At 46.4% G+C, this 18535-nt stretch overlaps 1 long non-coding RNA gene across 1 annotated transcript; it reads right to left on the reverse strand.

The window, feature by feature from the left end:
* Positions 1–1036: 1036 nt before the first annotated feature.
* LOC116797418 lies at positions 1037–18295 on the reverse strand. Its single transcript, XR_004360653.1, has 3 exons — positions 17397–18295; positions 2141–2144; positions 1037–1046 (listed from the first exon to the last, which is right to left on the reverse strand). It is a non-coding gene; the product is annotated as an uncharacterized LOC116797418 (long non-coding RNA).
* Positions 18296–18535: the final 240 nt, after the last annotated feature.

Raw genomic sequence — 18535 nt, forward strand, 5'->3', positions numbered from 1 at the left:
TGCAGTCAGGAAGCACAGTTACACCCTCATTTTTTAAAAGGAAAAACCTCTTCACGCACAAGACAATACAGGCACTTTCCTGCAGCAGGAGAGATACAGAAGAGCTTATCCTCTTAAATTAATGGATTAATGCCCTGGGCAGCTTGATGTGAGACACAGTCAGCCATAAATGAGAAGATATGCTAGGGAATGGGCTGCTTCAAAACCTTTGAACTGCTACAGGTTTAAGTACAAATCTAAACACTGAAAGTGCTTTTATCTCTCTTATCAACAGCTCAGGCTTGCTGCAACTCTGCTCTGCTTCACAAACACAAGCTCATCCCCATGATGCTCAGTTCTGCTCCTCATGCTTTTTTTCAGTTCTATTGTTAACCTTCTGGGCTTAAAAGCTTTGGAATGAAATTATAAGAGTGTCTCAGAGAAAAGCATTCACTGCTATTTCAGTGAGAATCAGACCTCCCCTCGATTGTGCTGTTCAGAGCAAGCAGGCAGTTTGCCATACAAGAAAGATATGCCAGATTTCAAAACAACTGCTTGCTGAAAACAGATCAAGGCAGGAGACAGACATCTCAATGCAAGTCCCTGCTGTTAGACAGGGAGAACACAAGTCTTCGAGGAAAATCTTGTATATGACAGAGCAGAGTTGGTGTTTTCAGCTCAGAAAACCCAAGGCTCCTCATGGGTTCTTCTTTGCTCTGCAACTCAACACCTACAGGTCACCTGTCTGGAGCATCAATAACAAGGACACTTGAAGGATCTTAAACTCCTTGATTCCTGATCCAGTCTTATTTTAAGTCTATTTATTCAAGTCAGTTTACTGTGGCTTCATTTCCTCCACATAATATCAAGTGTACTTCTATAGATAAAAGGCCAAACCTTTAAACACCCAACAGGCTCTGGGTGCTCTACAGACAATGAATCAGAGCCCTACCCTAAAGATTTCCAGCCTGGAACACGCCTCAGAAGAAGGAAAGAAGAGATATTCTACCCATGGTGATTTACTTGCTTACAGCTTTAGAAGTTGAACTAATGGATCCCACACAGTACTAACAAATGAGGCCAAAAATACCACTGCAGTTTTGCTCATGTTCCCATGATTTTACTAGAAAAGCATGAAGTAAACCTGGTTCATTTTCTTGGGCTGAATGTTCATCCTGCAAGCCAACAGACAAAGGAGCCACACTGCTCCTGGTTTGCTGACTAACCTGCTAGAAGGTAGATATGTGCACAACTAGTATGTCAGCAACTGCCCACAAAGACCCTTCCTTAGAAAGAAAGGGATTTCCCCTTCCTCTCTTGGTGGGGCTGAGAACAGATCCCTTGATCATGCAGACCTTCTGCGTCCCTAAGTTAAAAGCTAAGATGGATCAGCAATGCTACAACACACCTTAACCAGAGTGAAGAGGGATGAAGACTCACATGCCTCCAACAGCATTCAGACTTTAGCCCCAAACAACCAGGACACTTGATTTTCCCTGCTTGCTGCTAATTTCTGGCATCAGAAACACAGCAGCCTACTTGCACTGTGTATTTCTGCCCAGGGCAGAACGTGGTCCCAGGAATGTCCAGCACTGATGCAATCACTTCACCAGCCTTTAACACCCTTCCCACCCCATTAAACACTGATTAAACCTTGGGGAAAAAAAAAAGCTCACCTATGCTGTTGAAGAAGTTTTCCAGTGCTGTGTTAGCAGAGCCCAGGCAGCTGCAGGACAGATGACAGGAACAACTGCACCAACAACATGGTTAGAGCGCGTCTGAGTGTTGCAAGTTTGCTGAGATCAGGACTGGGCAGGCAGCCCTCGTTGCACAGCACTGGCTTTGGCAGCCTCACTGCTGCCCTGCCCCACATGGAGAAGGTTGCCACAGGGGCAGCCTCCTCAGCCACACCTCCTGAGGAGCAGGAGCAGTTGGGCTCAGCAGGTTGAGGTGCTGGCAGGGCTGTGTGGCCTCCACAGAAAAGTGAAACCGGAGTCATTGAGCTCACAGCAGGTTGGGTAAGCAAGAGTGAAGAAAGGTGGCCTGTGTCCCAGCAAACAGCACAGAGGTGCAGCAGAGTAAGAGGCCCCTGACAAGTTACTGTGCTCGAGATACGCCAGGGATGGGGAGAACAAGTTGCTTTGATTTGGGAATGCTTGACTTGCCTGGACTACAAAGTTAACAACCACCTTGCTGAGCAAACAGCCTCACTCGCCTACTGAGCAGGCACCAAGGGCTCTGCTCTCCCATACATGAGGCAGCCAGGACAAGCATGCCCACCCCCAGACACACTAGAAAAGGCTTCTGCCCAAAGAAACCAAGAGCACATCATCATACAGCACTGCTAGGACTTGTAACCACTAAGAATCAGCTTGTCTGTGTGAACCCAGCTCTCCATCCTTCCTCTCCTTGGGATGATTCAGACAGTTTCTGCTGAAGTTCTCTAGCTATTTTTGCCGTGCTGAAGGCAGTGTGACGAAAGCAATGTGCCCTTTTACACCATTTCTCTAGTGTCTGGTTCTCCAAAACAAAGCACTGAAGTTACTCAGAGGAGCACATCTGAGTAAACTAAAACCTGAAGTAACAACCATGACCCATCCTCAACTAAGCCACTTACTAAAAACCAACTTAAGCAAATTTCCACCTGTCCACCTACCCAGGCAGTTCCTGCTAACTGCAGTGCTGCACAATCTAGCAGAAAATACCACTAAACAACAGGAGAGGTTACTTTGCAAAGTACTTGTAATGATGGAAGCAACTCAGACAAAAGGAGTTCCACAAGTTCCTGCCTGAGATCTTCTCTCCTACTGAAGGATAATTATAAATGGCAATTTTGGTTCAGAGAAACTAAGGTACTCCTTCCAATGAAAAAAGCCAACTCAGGCTGGTTTTCCTCACAGAGGAAGTTCAGAGGATGCTGTAAAGGTCATTAGGCTCTTTACAGCTCCGTGTAAGGCAGCTCATGAATGTCAGCTGCATGCTAGAGACCAGGCACAAATCAAGACTCTTTAAAATAGCTTCTCAGAGGTAGATTGCAGCCTTTTGCCTGCAGCCATTAAGTTCTTGGCACAAAGCACTGTTAGTTCAGCTCCCCATGGTCAACCCACTTCGACCAGTACTCTAAAGCAGTTCTTTTGTACCTTTTCCAGAACTACCTTGGGGACGCTTTGTCCTGGGTATTCTGAGGACAGCAGCACTAGGAAGCTATGCAGGTTAAACAATTACTACTGCTGAGTCCAGACCTCTGCATTACCAACAGCACAGTTGCTTCTTATCCTGTCTGGTGTGTCCACTTCCTTTCCACACTTACTCATGGTCTGTGGCCTTTACAAAGCAAGTCAGGACAATAAGACTGGCTAGAAACGGTTCATTTACTGGTAGTGAAACACACACAGATGTTAAAAGGAATTAAGCAATTTGCTGCAGTTGTACAACAGAAATTTACCCTGAACACACATCCTTAACACTGCAGAACCCTTCCATGCAGGCACACAAACACCTGTACTGCAGAGTGAGCAGCAGCATTACACAGCACAAGAATGGCTCCTAAGTTGCCCATGGCCTCAGAGAAGCCATGGTAAAGTACTCACAGCGAGTAGGAGCTGATGAACAGGTCAGAAATACAGCAACTAAAGCTTTTCCTCCATCAGGCAGGAGAGGGCCCTGAGTTCATCATCCCACATTGAACTGACAGCTCTGCATCTCAGCTAAACACTGAGAAGTTTAGCCAGAGTCCCTTCCCATGTCCCACATCTGCAGCTGCAGCACTGACCTTCCCTACACCTCTCCCCTTTGCTCCTCTCCAGCTTCCTGCTGGTCTAGAATATCTGCTTGTAGCCAATTGGTGAAGTGCTGTTTTCCAGAAGCAACTTTAAACTCTGTATTCCAGCAAGTATTTACAGGCAGCTGTTACCTAGAAGGTTGACTTGATGAACTTGGGTTCCAGGCAGAATTCAGCATCCAAATCACACTTGGTGCCACAAAGCTGATTGTCACATACTCTGGTGTCAGTCAGGTCACCTCACAGGGTAACCATTGATTTGGGGCTCCCAAGTTATCCAGACATACAATGAATTGCAGACATCCCCTGTTTCCAGTGCCAAAGCTGTGGACAGGTTACAGTGGGGACACGCTGCTGCTGCTCATCAGATGTGTCAGGTTCAGCTTTGTGCCACAGATCTGAACCCCAGATAGATTCTTCTGGAGGAAAGAGCAGAACGGCTGTGGTTTGGCAGTTAGGTCTGAGCTGAGACAACACCTGTATGTGGTGTTACAGGAAGACAAAGATCCACACTGTTCCCTTCCTGGGGGAAGGTACAGGGAGATGTGACAGCAGGGGCACACAGCAATGCAGCCACTGCAGAGTCTGGAGAAAAACTAGTAAGTTGTTGCCATTCCTGTGCCCTTATGTAGAGCCCTAACCCCACTCAAAGCACTGAGCACACCATCACAGCACAGCCATTCTGGAGGACAAGCTGTTTACAGCTGAGGCACTGGTCTGGGCAGCTTTGAGGCTCTAACACTCCAGCTACACGTTCCACCAGCATGGCAGGTTCTCTGCAGGCTGCAGCACACACCCATTTAGGGAACACAGCAGCACCAGATCAAACATCTTCCAGACCAGGTAAGACGTCCTTCCCTCATACCAGGTTCTCATCTCACCGGTCACATTTGGCAGAGGCATTTTTTTAGCTCCTGGTACCATTTCCATGCTAGATCCATCAGACAGGTGATGCTTTTCTTCATTGCTTATGTCAAGAATCCATTTTTTGGGAATGCAGTTTGTTTTGTACTGAAATGAAAACTGTTTGATACAACTATGAAAGGCTGCTCCCAGGTTGCTTTAGTGCAGTCTTTGCCATCAGAAGAAAGAGCCCTGGTGTCTTGGGGGAGCTTATTCCAAGGAGAAAAAAAAAGCTAGGCTGGCACAGACACACCAACTGCAAAGGTCACCTGCAAAAGGCACAGTTTTTTCACAGTTTCAATTTTGCTACATGCACTCAAGAGATGCCTCTATGATCTGCCTGCAGACTGAGTGCCACAGGAATTAAGTCACTTAAGTAGCAAGGAGGAAGGTCACATGCAACCTTTTTTCCATGTGTCCAGAGGTTCACCTTTCTTACACCTTTGTACCTGTCCAACCACCTTCACCTGATTTTTCCATATTTTATCAAGACTTTGCATGTAAACAAGCACTGCTTCCAGAGGAAGCCTCACAACCCCATAAGGCTGAAATCTCTGCTTGGCACATTACAAATAAGAACCCCCCAGCTTTATAACCAAGCAGCACTCAAAAGACTTGGCCAAGTTGCCATGCTTGCCTAAGGTTTTTCCCCTCCTTCCCTCCAGCACTGGAGCCATTTGATAGGCTGCATTTAGAAAGGCATTTCCTCTGCAATTAAGCCACCATAAATTTTAAATAGTAAGTGTTTATGTTCAGAACTATTTGCATTAAAGAACTCCACATAATCCATAACAAGCCACCCTCTTGCACAAGAACTCCCTGCTTTTCATTATTTCCCTACTTATTAATTTGCAGCCTACACTGCCCACTGTCCACCCCTCATCTCTGGATTCATTAGTTTTGTCTGATAATCAGGAGGTGGGAGGGGGAGCAGTGGGTGGAAGGAATGAAGCTTGATGTTTCTACCTCTGCCCAGAGTTTCCACTCCGGTATCAAAAGCACTTTTTTGGCTACAACTGCGAGATCAGCCAACACCACAAGCCATCAGGACAAAGGTTTTGGTAACAAAGCACTGCTTTCCCCTAAAAACAGTCCATGAATCACTGTGGTTTCACGCTGGCAGCAGCTGCGTTAAAAGAAATCCATGTTCTCAGCAGTCACCTACCAAAACTCCCCTTCTGTCTCCTTCCTAGGTGACAGCAGGGCAGAACAAAGAGACTTTCCAGCTGCCTCCTGTGCTGTCTTCTCCCACCTCGTGGCAGGTCAGCCTCCATTTCAGCTGTCCTGTGCCTAGAAGCAAATCTGTAGAAGGCCTTTCTCATAGGCTTTGTGTTTGAAGAAATGGGGGAAGCAACATGGTTGGGTTTGTCAGAGGCTGAAGAGTAAAATCATGGCATCCCAACTGCTGGAAGTGCTAGTTTAGAAGTCCTTTTTTTTTTCCTAGGATAGTTGTTCTGCTGCTTTCAGTGGGCAGAATGAGGCAATCACAACACCTCTGTGAACACAGAGAGCCCAGCAAGAGCTGAATGAAGTCACCTAGTACACACCAAGTACTAATACCTGCATGAGAACATAAACTGAGCCCTTAGTATATTTGGATATTATAGACCTGCAAAGAAGCATTTTCTCAAATAGATGCCTTGAAAATATAAAGCACACAGCAGATTGTGAGGATTTCAATCCCTGTTCCTCAGAGCAATACAGTATACTCTGTCAGGAGACAGACTGAATTCAGCAGGATTCCTTCTGTCAGGAAAACCACTTGTAGTTCAAGCTATTTTAATATTAAGGTTGCTCAGCTACTGTCTCCTTCCTCTTTTCATTTAAAGATGTCACAAGCACTACTAACAGTAAAGCAAAAAATCCCCACAACAGAGCAGCTGCCAAGCACCAGATTACTCAGCCTGTTACCCTCAAATACGTTTATTGTGTCTGAAGCTTCAGCACATGTATCTACATCAAATACATCTCTGCCAGAGGGGAAGTTGTGCAAGTGTCTGGTGCTGCTCATCACTACGGAAAAAGGGTAATTGAAATCTGGGCCATGTACTAGAAACAGATAATTCCTGGCCTGATTGCAACAGTGTCTCTGCTCCCTCCAAGCAGAGCATTACAGGACCACAGACTGGATGCTGTTCTGATTCAGAGGACAGGGCAGCACATTCACCAAAATCTGGGCCTCATGGTGCAGAAGTGAAGTTGTGCTCCATCCCTGCTTCACTGCCACTCAGCTTGGCAAGCTTCAGCACATCACTGCCCTGGGTCTGCATTTCCCCCGTGGAGATGGGCAGCAACACCACCACCAACCTACCACAGAGGGCAGGAGAAGACACTTTGTAGAGCAGAAGACCAGGGTGCTGCACACTTCTCATCCTTGCATCACAGGGAGAGCAAAAGGGCAAGGTGAACAACAGGCCCGCGGAGGATGCCCACAAACTGCCTGCTCCTGAGGAGGAAACTCCAACCCCCAGCATCCTCAATACCCAGCAGAACACTGTTCAGTTCCTCCTCACAAAAACCTGCCTTGTCCCTGACATTTAAGGAAGCAAAAGTTACATTTTCTTTCTCTTCCAGTTTTACAGTTTATTTACATTTGCATCCCCAGCAACTCAGCTGGCATCCTCCTCCTCACATTCAACAATTGCGCTCCAGCCAAGTTCATCCCTTTCATCCTCCCTCTTACAGTCTGTGTTTAGTCACTGTGTTGACCTCTCCTGTCCCAGCAATCCCACCACAGACAGGAGGATGGATGCAGAGAGTTTCCCATCCAGCCAGGCATGCCTGCTGCTATTTTTCAGGGAGGAAACAAGCAAGTCCCTCAGGCAGGAGCTAATGAGCTTCCTGACTGAGTCTTTTCCACCTGATCAGACACTACGACAATCGAATCACGAGACTTAAGAAAATCCATTCCATAACCCCGGGGCTGAATGCAGCTAAAGAGCTCTGCATAGCTAGTTTCCCTACACACAACCAGTGCTATAGCACAACCCAATCCACACAGAGTTTAAAGCAGAAAAAAAAAAGGCAGGGAAGGATGCAGTGTAACAAGCACAACTTTCCCCTCAGGCTCTATCCTTATACCAGCTCAAACACTGGGTGTGCAGCCCCTGGTCACCAGCAGCTGCCTCAGCCTGTACAGTACATTCCCCTCCACCCTTTCACCACCAGGTCAAGAGATAAAGCTCATTGTGCTCCTCAGACCTATCACAACAGTCATGTCCCTCTTTAAAGAGGGGCTGACATCCCACAGTCAAACTAAGTGCCAAGCCCAGAAGCACTGCAGTGCAGTAACTGCAGTTTTATACCTTGTCTTACTGGACATCAAGCAGTGAGTCGGGAAGGTGGACATCAGGTGGATGTGGCTGCTAAGGCCTTGGGCAGGATGGCTTGGGAAGAACAACAAAGGCAAATTTTGTTTTCTAGTTCACCAGTTCACTCTTGTAAACCTTCAAAAACAGACTGTACAACCTCCAGGCAACCTGTTCCAAAGCTTGGCAAGCTCCATGGTGACAAGACTCCTCCTTATACTTACGGTTTACACATCTTCTTCCCTGTTCAAGTCATTCCAGTTTCTTAATCTGCTGGTTTCGGGTTGAGTTTTGTGTTAATGCTCAGGTCAAATAAATCCTAGACAAGGGAATGCAGTTCAGTGCCTTTGTACCAGCTGTTAGTGCCTTCATCCTGCACAGTGATTTACTCTAAGCAACACAAACAGATCCTTTTGTCTTACCTTCCCACATGGAAAAACTCAACACTCCTGCACAATATTGATCCAGATCTCTTCGTCCTGGGCTTCTTAAGTGTTGAAAAAACAGGACTTAAGTTACATTCCTGTGTATGAAGACCCAGTAGATCTTTCACAGCCTAAGCTACAGATTCAGGTCTTTCCTGTCCTGAGGTCTGTGGAGACTGAGGGTGTCACCACAGAGGACAAAAACCTCGCAAGAGGAGACAGCTGAGTCACTGAGGAAGTGATTTTTTTTTTTTTTTTACACTGTTTAGGAAACCATTCTGTTCTCTTAACAAAAGGATGTTTTCAAAAGTCAACACCCCTGTACGTGCATCCAAAGCAGTAGCTCATCACACAATTGTGACAGGTTCTTGAAATCAAGTTGAGGTTTCCTGACCTGCAAGCCTGTCAGACTCTTCAGTGCCTCCAGCACCTGCCTGTGTGCAAAGCAGCCTTCCATGGTCTCCCTCAGGAAGTCTGGTAGTTTCAGTAGATATTTCCCTCAGCCCCTACTCTCAAATGAGATCTTGGACCCATGACCTGCACATCCAACATTCCTCTGCTGCATTAGATAGTTCTTGTAACGTGCCAATTGATGACAACAACATCTCTTCCATGCCCTGACCACCAGCCAAGCCTAAGTTTAGGAATGCTTCATTCCTCAAAGTCACCTGCCACTTGAGCAATGCTGTGGCTCAGTCTTATCCACCAGTTGTCCTCCCCATGAGGACAGGCAGGCTTCAACATCCCCCTTGGAAACAGTCCTCACACCACCCTTTCGGAAGTATTACACCTTACAGGAACAGGGCTTATCTTTTAAAGTGGGAAAGATGAAAGCCAAAAGCTGGATGCTGACACGAACCTCATGCTCAGCACAAGTCTTTGAAGGCAGGAAGGCTTGGGAGGGCAGGGTGGATTGGGAAAAACAGTTCTGCCTGGCTGGAGGATACAGACTGCTTCACCACCACAAAGCAGTGTCTGCAGACTCCTGTTCCCCTCAGCTCCTTCCTCCTGCTGTGCCCCACCTTGAGCTGTGTGCTTGGCACTTCTGACACCATCAGCCACACACTGTAGCTCGTAACCAGCTGGGAGGAAAACATCTGCAGAAATGCTGTGCACCAGTGTCTGTCACCCTCTTCCCCAGGTACATCCTCACCACGAGCAGCTCAGCTTCACCTACACCTCCCACCCAAACAGCACAGCCACTGAGCTGCCAGCTAAGGATCTGCACATTCACTTAGAGCAAGAAGGATTTAGAAGCTCCCAACCCTCAGGTTTGTTTCAAAGGAACAGAGAATTACCTTCTAGATAAAAACAACAGTTTTATTATCAAAGTTAAGGAGGTACTTTGCTTTGAAATACAGCTTCTTCCCCTGCATCAAAGGGCTGTTAATCAGTCTTGTAGCAAAAAAGTAGGAGAAATGAAAGCAGCATCTGCTTGGAAGAGATGAATGCAAGATAAAAGGTGCCTGTGACAGAAAGCTGGCAGCAGCCTTATGTTTTCTATTCAAGTCTAATCCGGGAACAACAACCACCCTTAAACATAACAAAAGCTGTGGAAAAACCCTTTCCAAATCCAACAACACAGACAGAAGAGGCAATTTCTGTTCTCCAACTGCTGCAGCAGCCAGTTGAGGTGAAGTGTCCAGACAAATCCAAGCTTGCTATACCAGGGTCATCGAGCACCTTGGCTTGCTCAACTCCATAATATCCCCTCTTTAGCTTCCAATTCCTTCTTCCCCCTTCAAGTCTCCATAGGAAAAGCAGTTTCCTACAGATCTCCCTTAGCAAAAAGGAAGCAGAGTCACACCATGGCAGAACACCTCCAGAATGTCTGGGCATAAATGGCTTGCAATCCAGCCAGCAGAGAATGGAAAACAGCACTGACATTTCTTGCCTGCCTGGTACAGTCTGTTCCCTGCAGAGAATCAAGTCAGAATTGTAATTCCTGATGGGGATGGGGAAGGATTCCCATCCTTCCACTGAGCAGCAGGTGGAGAAAGCCACTTCACGTAACCTTTAAACTGCTTGAAACTATCAGGGAACGAGAAGCCAACAGAGTGCACTCTGCCTGACCCAGCCCATCGCCAGTCTCTAGAAAGATGTGTTCACCTCTCATTCCTGAGGCAGCTGCCAGAAGCTGTGTAACTCAAACACTGGTTATACGAAGCGAAAACCCAAAGAAAGAGCTGGATAAACATGGAACAGACTAGTGCCGAGACATTTGTCAACATTCAGCAAACCACTCCACCGGTGTGCTTAGTAAGGCGAGCCCTCCACGGCCAGGAACACACACCAGCAACGAGGCATCGCACAGCAGCTCCCAAAGTGCTGAACTAAGGGGATATTCCTGGCAGACAGATTGCACAAGAGACATCTCACACTGCCAGCTTTACTGGAACACACTCAGCAACTCCCCAGAGCAGAGAGCATTCTGGGATGATGCTTCGCTGGATTTCTGATTTGTCATTAGCCAAAACAGTTTAATGACATGGTTGGACTCTGTGTTTAAATATAATTGACCCGGGACACACCATAATTAGGAAGAGGCACTGTACATCTCCATGAATCCAGCAGCTGGGTACAGTCCCAGCATGATGCAATGTTTTGCTTTCACCATTACCTGAAAGGGTCCCTGGAAATTGCTGTGGTGCTTTGGGACAGGCAGGGTGACCAAAAGCTTTGGCTGGCTCCTGACATCATCCAACAAAAGGCTTCACACAACAGCAATTTTAGAAAGCCTTTCTAGCCTGCCTGAAGTTTTATCCCTATAAAAGCACAACTAGACAAATCAGACTTGAAAGCGCCAAAATGAAGCGGATAAAAAACACATTATACAAACTGTGGCTGCAAGAATGCACATGCTGTCTTCAGAGGACATCTGCACTGTAAGGTAGCCAGATATCCCAGAGCAACTTTTTCCTGGAAATAGCAGTTGTGGTAATACAGAACAAATGTTTTTGCCAAAAAACCATGACCAAGACATGTACTACAGCACAGTTCACAGTAGCTTCACTACTGGTTCAAATGGCAAGGGGTGAAATTGGCCCCTTAGTTGTAGTGGGACAGTCAGAAATTCATTCTTAAGCAACAGTTTCACTAGCTTAAACTCTGTACATCAAGCAATATTTAAAGTGGCTTCCTCACCTCCCGTGTGCCAATATGAAGCTGCACCTCAAAGCACCATCTCCTGCAGGGAAGGAGAGAAACGGTCACTGCTCAGTGTCTGAGGTCTGTCTGGTGGTGACAGGGAATGCTATGATGGTTTTTATTCCTCCTGTTTCCACCTTCCAAATGCCCTGACACTGCCACAGAAGCCTGAGTAAGCAGAGTCTGAAGAACTTCCATGTTCTTCCTTCCCTCCCTAGGGCTCCTCAGCAGACTAAACTGTGGGTTTCCTCTCTAAAACAACAAAATTCCATACCTGTAATTAAGCCAATGGCTTTCTGATGTGACTATTCCAGACTCTGCCATCTGGGTCCTTTCCATGAAGGTTACCCATTCAAAAACCTCTCCAATGTTAGAGACAAGAAAACAGTGCAACAGTCAGTGATGAAACACATTCATGAGCTGTAAGCAAGCCTGAGTCCTTATCTAGGCATTAAACAGCTGCCAGGACTTTTAGAGTTCAAAGGCAAGACAAAAACTGTACAGTCAAGCCATCCTCCCAACATACCACAGTCATCAGAGGTCCTCATAAGTCAACATACCTTCTAAATAAGTGTTTAACATAAACATTTGTACAGTCACTTAATTCCTGGTGAACCAAGATATTTGAGGTGGGCCACAGAAAGCTCCCATGACATCAATGGAAAGTTTCCAATTAGGAAACCAAGTTTGAAACACATTAGTAGAACTTAAAAAATAGAGATGAAGAAGCCCTGTAGAAACAGTGAAAAGATCTGGTCTTAAGCAAAATGCACTCAATGTACTTAGGAACAAGCAGAAAAGAGCAGCTGCCTTGCATTTTCAGAGTTTAGTGATCAAGAACTGCAGAGATATAAGCCAGTTATGTTATAGCTGCTGTCCTCAGTATCTGAGCTTCTGTCTTTTCTAGGGCTGGTCAGTCTTAGTCCAAGTATGTTCAACTGTTTTCTGGCTGCTGCTGAAGTCCTCATTCCCTCTGAGAAGGCTGGATGGCTTTGCCAAGATTTGCTGTGTGCAAACATCAATTTAAAAGTAATGAGAAAGCCATTGTCACCACAACCTCCCAAACATGGAAGAGATGTAAACTGTCTAGAATATCTAATGCCTGCAACATCAAACAAAGCCACCACATCCAACAGTGTTTTCCTCCCCGAAAAAACCTCACACCAGAATAAACTTACCTTGCAGTTTTATTTGTACAGTCAATCCATTACACTACTGATATTCAATGAAAGCATAAACTGAAACCATCCTACAGATAATTCCAACTCTTTGGTGATACCATCCTTGGCTTGAAAAAGCTGGTTATGGAGCTGTTCACCCTGGATAAATGCATCTAGGCAAGTCTTAATGGGACTGTCCAGCTCTTCTATCAGATAAGCAAAAGAGGGTTCACTGAATGACCTGCAAAGTCACTTTGTCATTGCTGCCACCCTGCCACCTGCTGGGCCATCTGCTCTGTCTGCTTTGTGCCAAGGACAGGACTTCAACTGACACCTCTTTGGCACCACAGCCCTGGGTCAGACACCATTTCTGTGACAAACCTGTTTCGTGGGTACCTTAGGTATGCCAAAACAAGATTTAAGAGTACACTGAACATCGTGTTGGCATAAAAGCCTCCTCAACAATAAAACCACTGATAATGCCTTCTGCTGTGCTGTTTTGCACCTTGAAATGGAGATTCCCATGAGGCCAAGGATTCTTTCAAAAACAGTCTAGACTGAGGATTGTTTGGCATTTTTGGAAAGTTTGAAGACAGCCTAATCCAAACAACATAAGAGCACATGCCACTGAACAAGTACTGGTTACAATACTGTATCCTTCCCCTCCACCTTAATGACCATAAGCTCAAAAACCATTCTCCTATCTTAAATACACAGGGGGATTTGCCAGCAGTCCTACTATACAGCACACTGCTCCCCAGCACCAACCAAGGTCTCACCTGCATCAAGAAATCTCTTCCACGTCAAGCTCTAAGAGCCATTCTTCTCTTGCTTCTTACCAAAAACTGCAAAACCATTAACAGCCATTCTTCTCCATTTTAACACAAAAGTGTTGCTACACTTATCCCACAAAACACAGTCCAGCTGAAGATAAGCCACATCTCTCACTTTGCTCTTGGATGTTCCTAGATGCATTCCAGAAGCCTTGCCACACCTCTGGCCTAAAGCCCAAACCTGCTCCTGCCTACTGAGCTCAGTCAGGGGATGCTGCACATGTCCCAGTGGCAATGTGCAGTCCATGGAAATTCTGTTTGCCCCCACTGATAACGTGCTGCCACATGCACTTGCAACCACTTCCCTACATCAAGGGACAAAGACTGAAGGCACCTCATGAGTCACAGGCAAATTCCTTTCTGGAGAAAATACGGACAGCAGAAAGTCCTTATAGAAAAGAATTCATACACCAAGTTAGTGTTCAAGTACACCTGGCAGCAAGGATTCTGTTCTGAAATGAACCTCAGCAAAGCAGCAGATTTACTGGAGTTCCTTGTAGGCAAACATCTGGACGGATCTGCCATCCTGGAGTGACACAGCACCCTTGGCAGGGTTCCCCAGGCACACAGCACTGCTCTGGCTCTGGAGCAAGCAGGAGGGCACTTGCACAATCACAGCCTGGCTGCAGATGTGGGCGACTGCTCCTTCCAGGCAATCTCATCAGGTGTCCCCTCCCACTCAGAGTGTTGACACACAAAGCTGTGCCTCTTGCAAATCCAGTTCGGTGTCCACACACAGCAGGCTTCATCGGATTACCCAAATAAAGCCTCGGATTTAACGTTATTGTTGTTCATGCCAAAAGGGCAGATTTGGACCTGCGTGGGCACTGTGGGCACATATGACCTGCCCCTTCAACAATCTCACTAGAAGGCAACATCTTACTGCCACTTGACATGCCCAGAGGATCAGAAACACCTCAGTGGAACAGGAAAGATGCAGCTGGGGAATGTGTAGAGTGAACCCACCAGGAAAGCTCTCAATTCCTTCAAAAGCTGCTTCTTGCAAACACAGAGTTAAAAAAGTTAAACCATTTAGCAGCTTGTTGGTCCTTGAGAAGATCATCTCAAGGTCAATTAACTAAGGGAATTATTAAGAAGGAACTACAATATCCAAGTTCCAGGATGAACCTCAGCCACTGAAACAGACACATTAATAAATCCAAGACACACATACAGACCTTTTTTGCTCTCCCCATCCCACCATACAGCAGGTCAAACCCACAACCTGGAAAACCAGTAGCACATTACATTGCTGGTCTGCCTTCACTCCCTGAATTTTCACCATTACCCAAGCTCACAGCCACTTCAGAGCAGATTAGCTGCCCCTTTTTTTAACTTCTGCACAGCAGCTGTACATTGGCAAGGCCTCGTGCCACATACCTAACCTTCCTGCAATATCCTGCTGGAATCAGTGCCATGTGTGCAGCCCTTCTGCCCTTCCCCTCTTAGGCTGCAAACTAAGCTCTGCTAGCAGGATCTAAGAGATGCACGGGCCTGAATCAATACCAGAGTCAAGTCTGAGGCTGAAACCACTTACAACTGCCTGTCTGATCCTTGCTGCAAGAGGGACATGCAGCACTCCAAAAACATTGTGAGGTACCGGGGGGGGAAAAGCAGTGCCCTGGCTCACAGAAGATGAAACACGTTCATCAGTTTGAATCACTCCCACCCCCAGCTCCGCTGTGTTCCAGCTGGAAGTGCACAGCATGCCACATGGACAACCCCAGAGCACTGACAGTGAAGCTGTGTGGGACATTAGGCAAGGAAGCCAAGTGTTGAAGGCAGCAGTGCAGAACCTGGACAGTGAGGCTGCAGGGTGACAGCACAGCCCGTGCCTATCATATAACCCCAGAACAAAAAGTCCAAGCAACTACATTTCCTGCCCACAGGCATCAAGCCAGGTACTTTTGGGATTCACAGAGGCTCAAAACCTCTTCTCAGCACAGGGGTCAACAGGTTTCTTCTGCAGCTGTTCAACAGTTTACAGGAACTAGGACACAGACACTAATTCTCTCAGTTCAGCTTACCCCTTACCAGCTGGTCCACAAAGTTTTAGGTATTTCTTTCCATGGGCACCTCTTGAAACCTCAAGTCCCTGATGCCCTGGGATTAGTATGGGACAAAGCAATCCCTCCCTCATTCTCTACATTTAATAACATGACTGGTTTAGCCTTAAAATGGCATGGGGAGACTGTACATCGAAAGAAATCATCTCCATGTAGAACTGCTGACAACACAGCATAACCCGATCCTTTCCTCATACCCAACGTCCCAATTCCTCCACAGTAAGGACCAAAGGCTACTGTTTGGAAGCATTTCAAGAGTCATTATTGTTTTCTCAGTGAGAAGCAATGCTGCTTTCCCTGCAGCACAGCTCACTAGGCTGCATTACAGACCCAGGGATCCCAAAGCACCACATGACAATGAATTAGGGTATCTAGGCAAGAACTGCACCTTGGCAAACTCCACGGTTTACCTCAAACCTCCAAAAATCCAGGCATTTTTCACATCTCTACATTAAGCAGAACTTAATTTACAAGAGGCCATTCAAACCAGAATTTATCCACAGGGAAGTCTGCAGAAGTTTAAACTAAGAATTCCTAAACATCTGAGACCAGTGTAGCCTTCTCATGTCAAGAACAGCTTGGCCTTACCCCTTACTTGCTTTTTTTGGCTGTTTACCATCTGTGGCTCACGTTCTTTAGAACTAAGTTGTTTCTGCAGTTTTTGTGCAACCGAGTGCCTTTGTACATTTATGGTGTCAAGGCCCCATCTGGGATCTCCTCAGGACAGATTCCTGACTTGATAACATACCAGCTCTCCAAAGAAAGCAGTTTCAAACTAACATCTACACAGCTGCTCCGACTTACAAGCTTCATCATATTCCCCTCCCAGGCTAAAAGAAAAAGCCCATGTTTGGTAACACCATTCAGACATTACCACCTTCTGCCCCAAAGCTCCCAGGTCAAAAGCTGTTGCTCTCACTTTGAAATCAGGCAGGTGGTGGTGGTTGTTGTTATTTTGTTGTGGTTTTTTTTAAAGCAAAAAAGCTTTCTTCCTAAAGAGAAAGGCCCACACTCCTCCTCTTAAGAAGCTTTCTCCTTCCAGGGAAAGCTTTGCAGGTTAAAAGCCTTACTATTATACAGCAGCAGCACTGCTTCAGCTTTGAGTCTGTCTTTCCATGTTCTGGAAGAGAAAAAACCAGCAGAGCCATAAGACAAGGAAATGTCAGTGGACAAGACACTTCAGGGTTGAGGAAAAGAAGCTAAGGCAAAGGCAGGTGGCTGTTTATTATGATCAGAAAGAGTTGCTAATCCAAAAACCTTTGAAACTGATCTTCGATGCTGCTTAAGTACAACACAAAACCAGAAGGGAGGATGACAAGACATTTACCACACCAGTGAAACACTAGAAAATTGATGCCATGCCAAGCCCCCCCACTCCTCACCATGGCACCTCCACATTGTGGACAGATTGGACACTTCCCACCTTTTCCACCCCACTGCCAGAATGAGGCACATGGTAGAGGCCACTAAATAAAACTGGTATTAGTGTCCATCCCAATCAGACAAGAGCAGCATTAGCTTTATTTTCTCCCTTTTTGAAAACCCTAGTGCAGAGTTGAGTGACAGAAGGAAGGCCACACATCAAGTCAGATGTCTAGAAAGGATTAGCCCACAGCTGTCCCTGGCCTGTGGCCCTACACCCATCCCTCCAAACCACGCTCCCTGGGGCACACACAACTCTGGCACAAGCACCAGCTGGCCTGGAGAGCTCTGGACCCTATAGCCAACCCCAGGCATGACACCACATGACAAAGAACTGTCCCCAGCACTCAGGAGACAGCACCAAGCACCCACCTCATCATCCAGCACTTCCATCTGCTCATCCCACTGGTCCAGGTCCAGAACTCAAGCATACAGCTGACATGCAAAGAAATTGTCCTTCCCTCTGTGCTGTTTCTAGAGAAAGGACTCCTGCAGTCCCTTAGGCTGGAACAGTTTAGGTTTTACTCAACTTTAGCTCCAGAGCAGGACATTATTCATGGTTCAGCTGACTGCTCTGGTACTTCCTTACTCACTGCCTTTACACACTGGGGGCGGACCTCAATGCAGCATCCAGCTCACATCAAATCTATTCTACCAGGGAAAGTCTGCTGGATTTCCTTCCCTGAAAAGCTACAGAGTTGAGGCAGCTTGTACCACCCCACAGCTACAGAAGAAAGCAGTTCCCATACCCAATTAACACCCAGAATGAGGATTTTTTTATATTCACTGTATAAAAACACTCCTCAGTCTGGAAGAGAATTTTCTGACCAATGCAACAGGCCAATTTCCTTTATCCCAGGAGTTTCCAAAGCATTACCTTTGAGGGCAGAGCACTACAGAGTTAAAAGGGAATCGATGCTTTGGTAGTTTTTGGGAAAACACATTGAACAGTGGTACATTCTCCCCACCATGTGCTTGGTTAGTAGTATTTTCAAGCTATATTTTCTCACACTCAGCAGAGAGTGTTTGGCCATCACCTGTAGCACATATCCACCCCCTCTTTGCTAAGGACAACTGTGCTCTTCCCCCCAGCAATTACTGATAGAAACAGTGGCAGCTGCAGCAGTTACTCACATGGAGCAACTCAAGGAAACTTTTTTTGTTGCCCAGAGCAGTGCAGTAACTGGAAGTGAGTCAACACCTCTACATGAGCCCATTCTGCAGTGGCCACCAGCAAAGAAACCCAGTGACTGCAGTTTGGTAACAGACACTTACTCACTTTTGTTCTGCAGGCATCACATGGCTTTGTCTGAAAGCAACCAGCGTCTGACTTGTGACTTGGCAAGTTAGGCTGTGGGGACAAGATGCATCACACACCTGTAAATACAGAGGAGCAGGGCAGCACCTCCACAGCCAGCCACACACACCAGGTTTGGGGAGTTCATACTGAAACACAGCTTGTTAGGCTAATTCATGCAGGTCTAGCCAGCTGTTTCTCACCGCTATAATGC

The sequence above is a fragment of the Chiroxiphia lanceolata genome, chromosome 22, assembly GCF_009829145.1.
Source record: "Chiroxiphia lanceolata isolate bChiLan1 chromosome 22, bChiLan1.pri, whole genome shotgun sequence".
Lineage (NCBI taxonomy): Eukaryota > Metazoa > Chordata > Aves > Passeriformes > Pipridae > Chiroxiphia > Chiroxiphia lanceolata.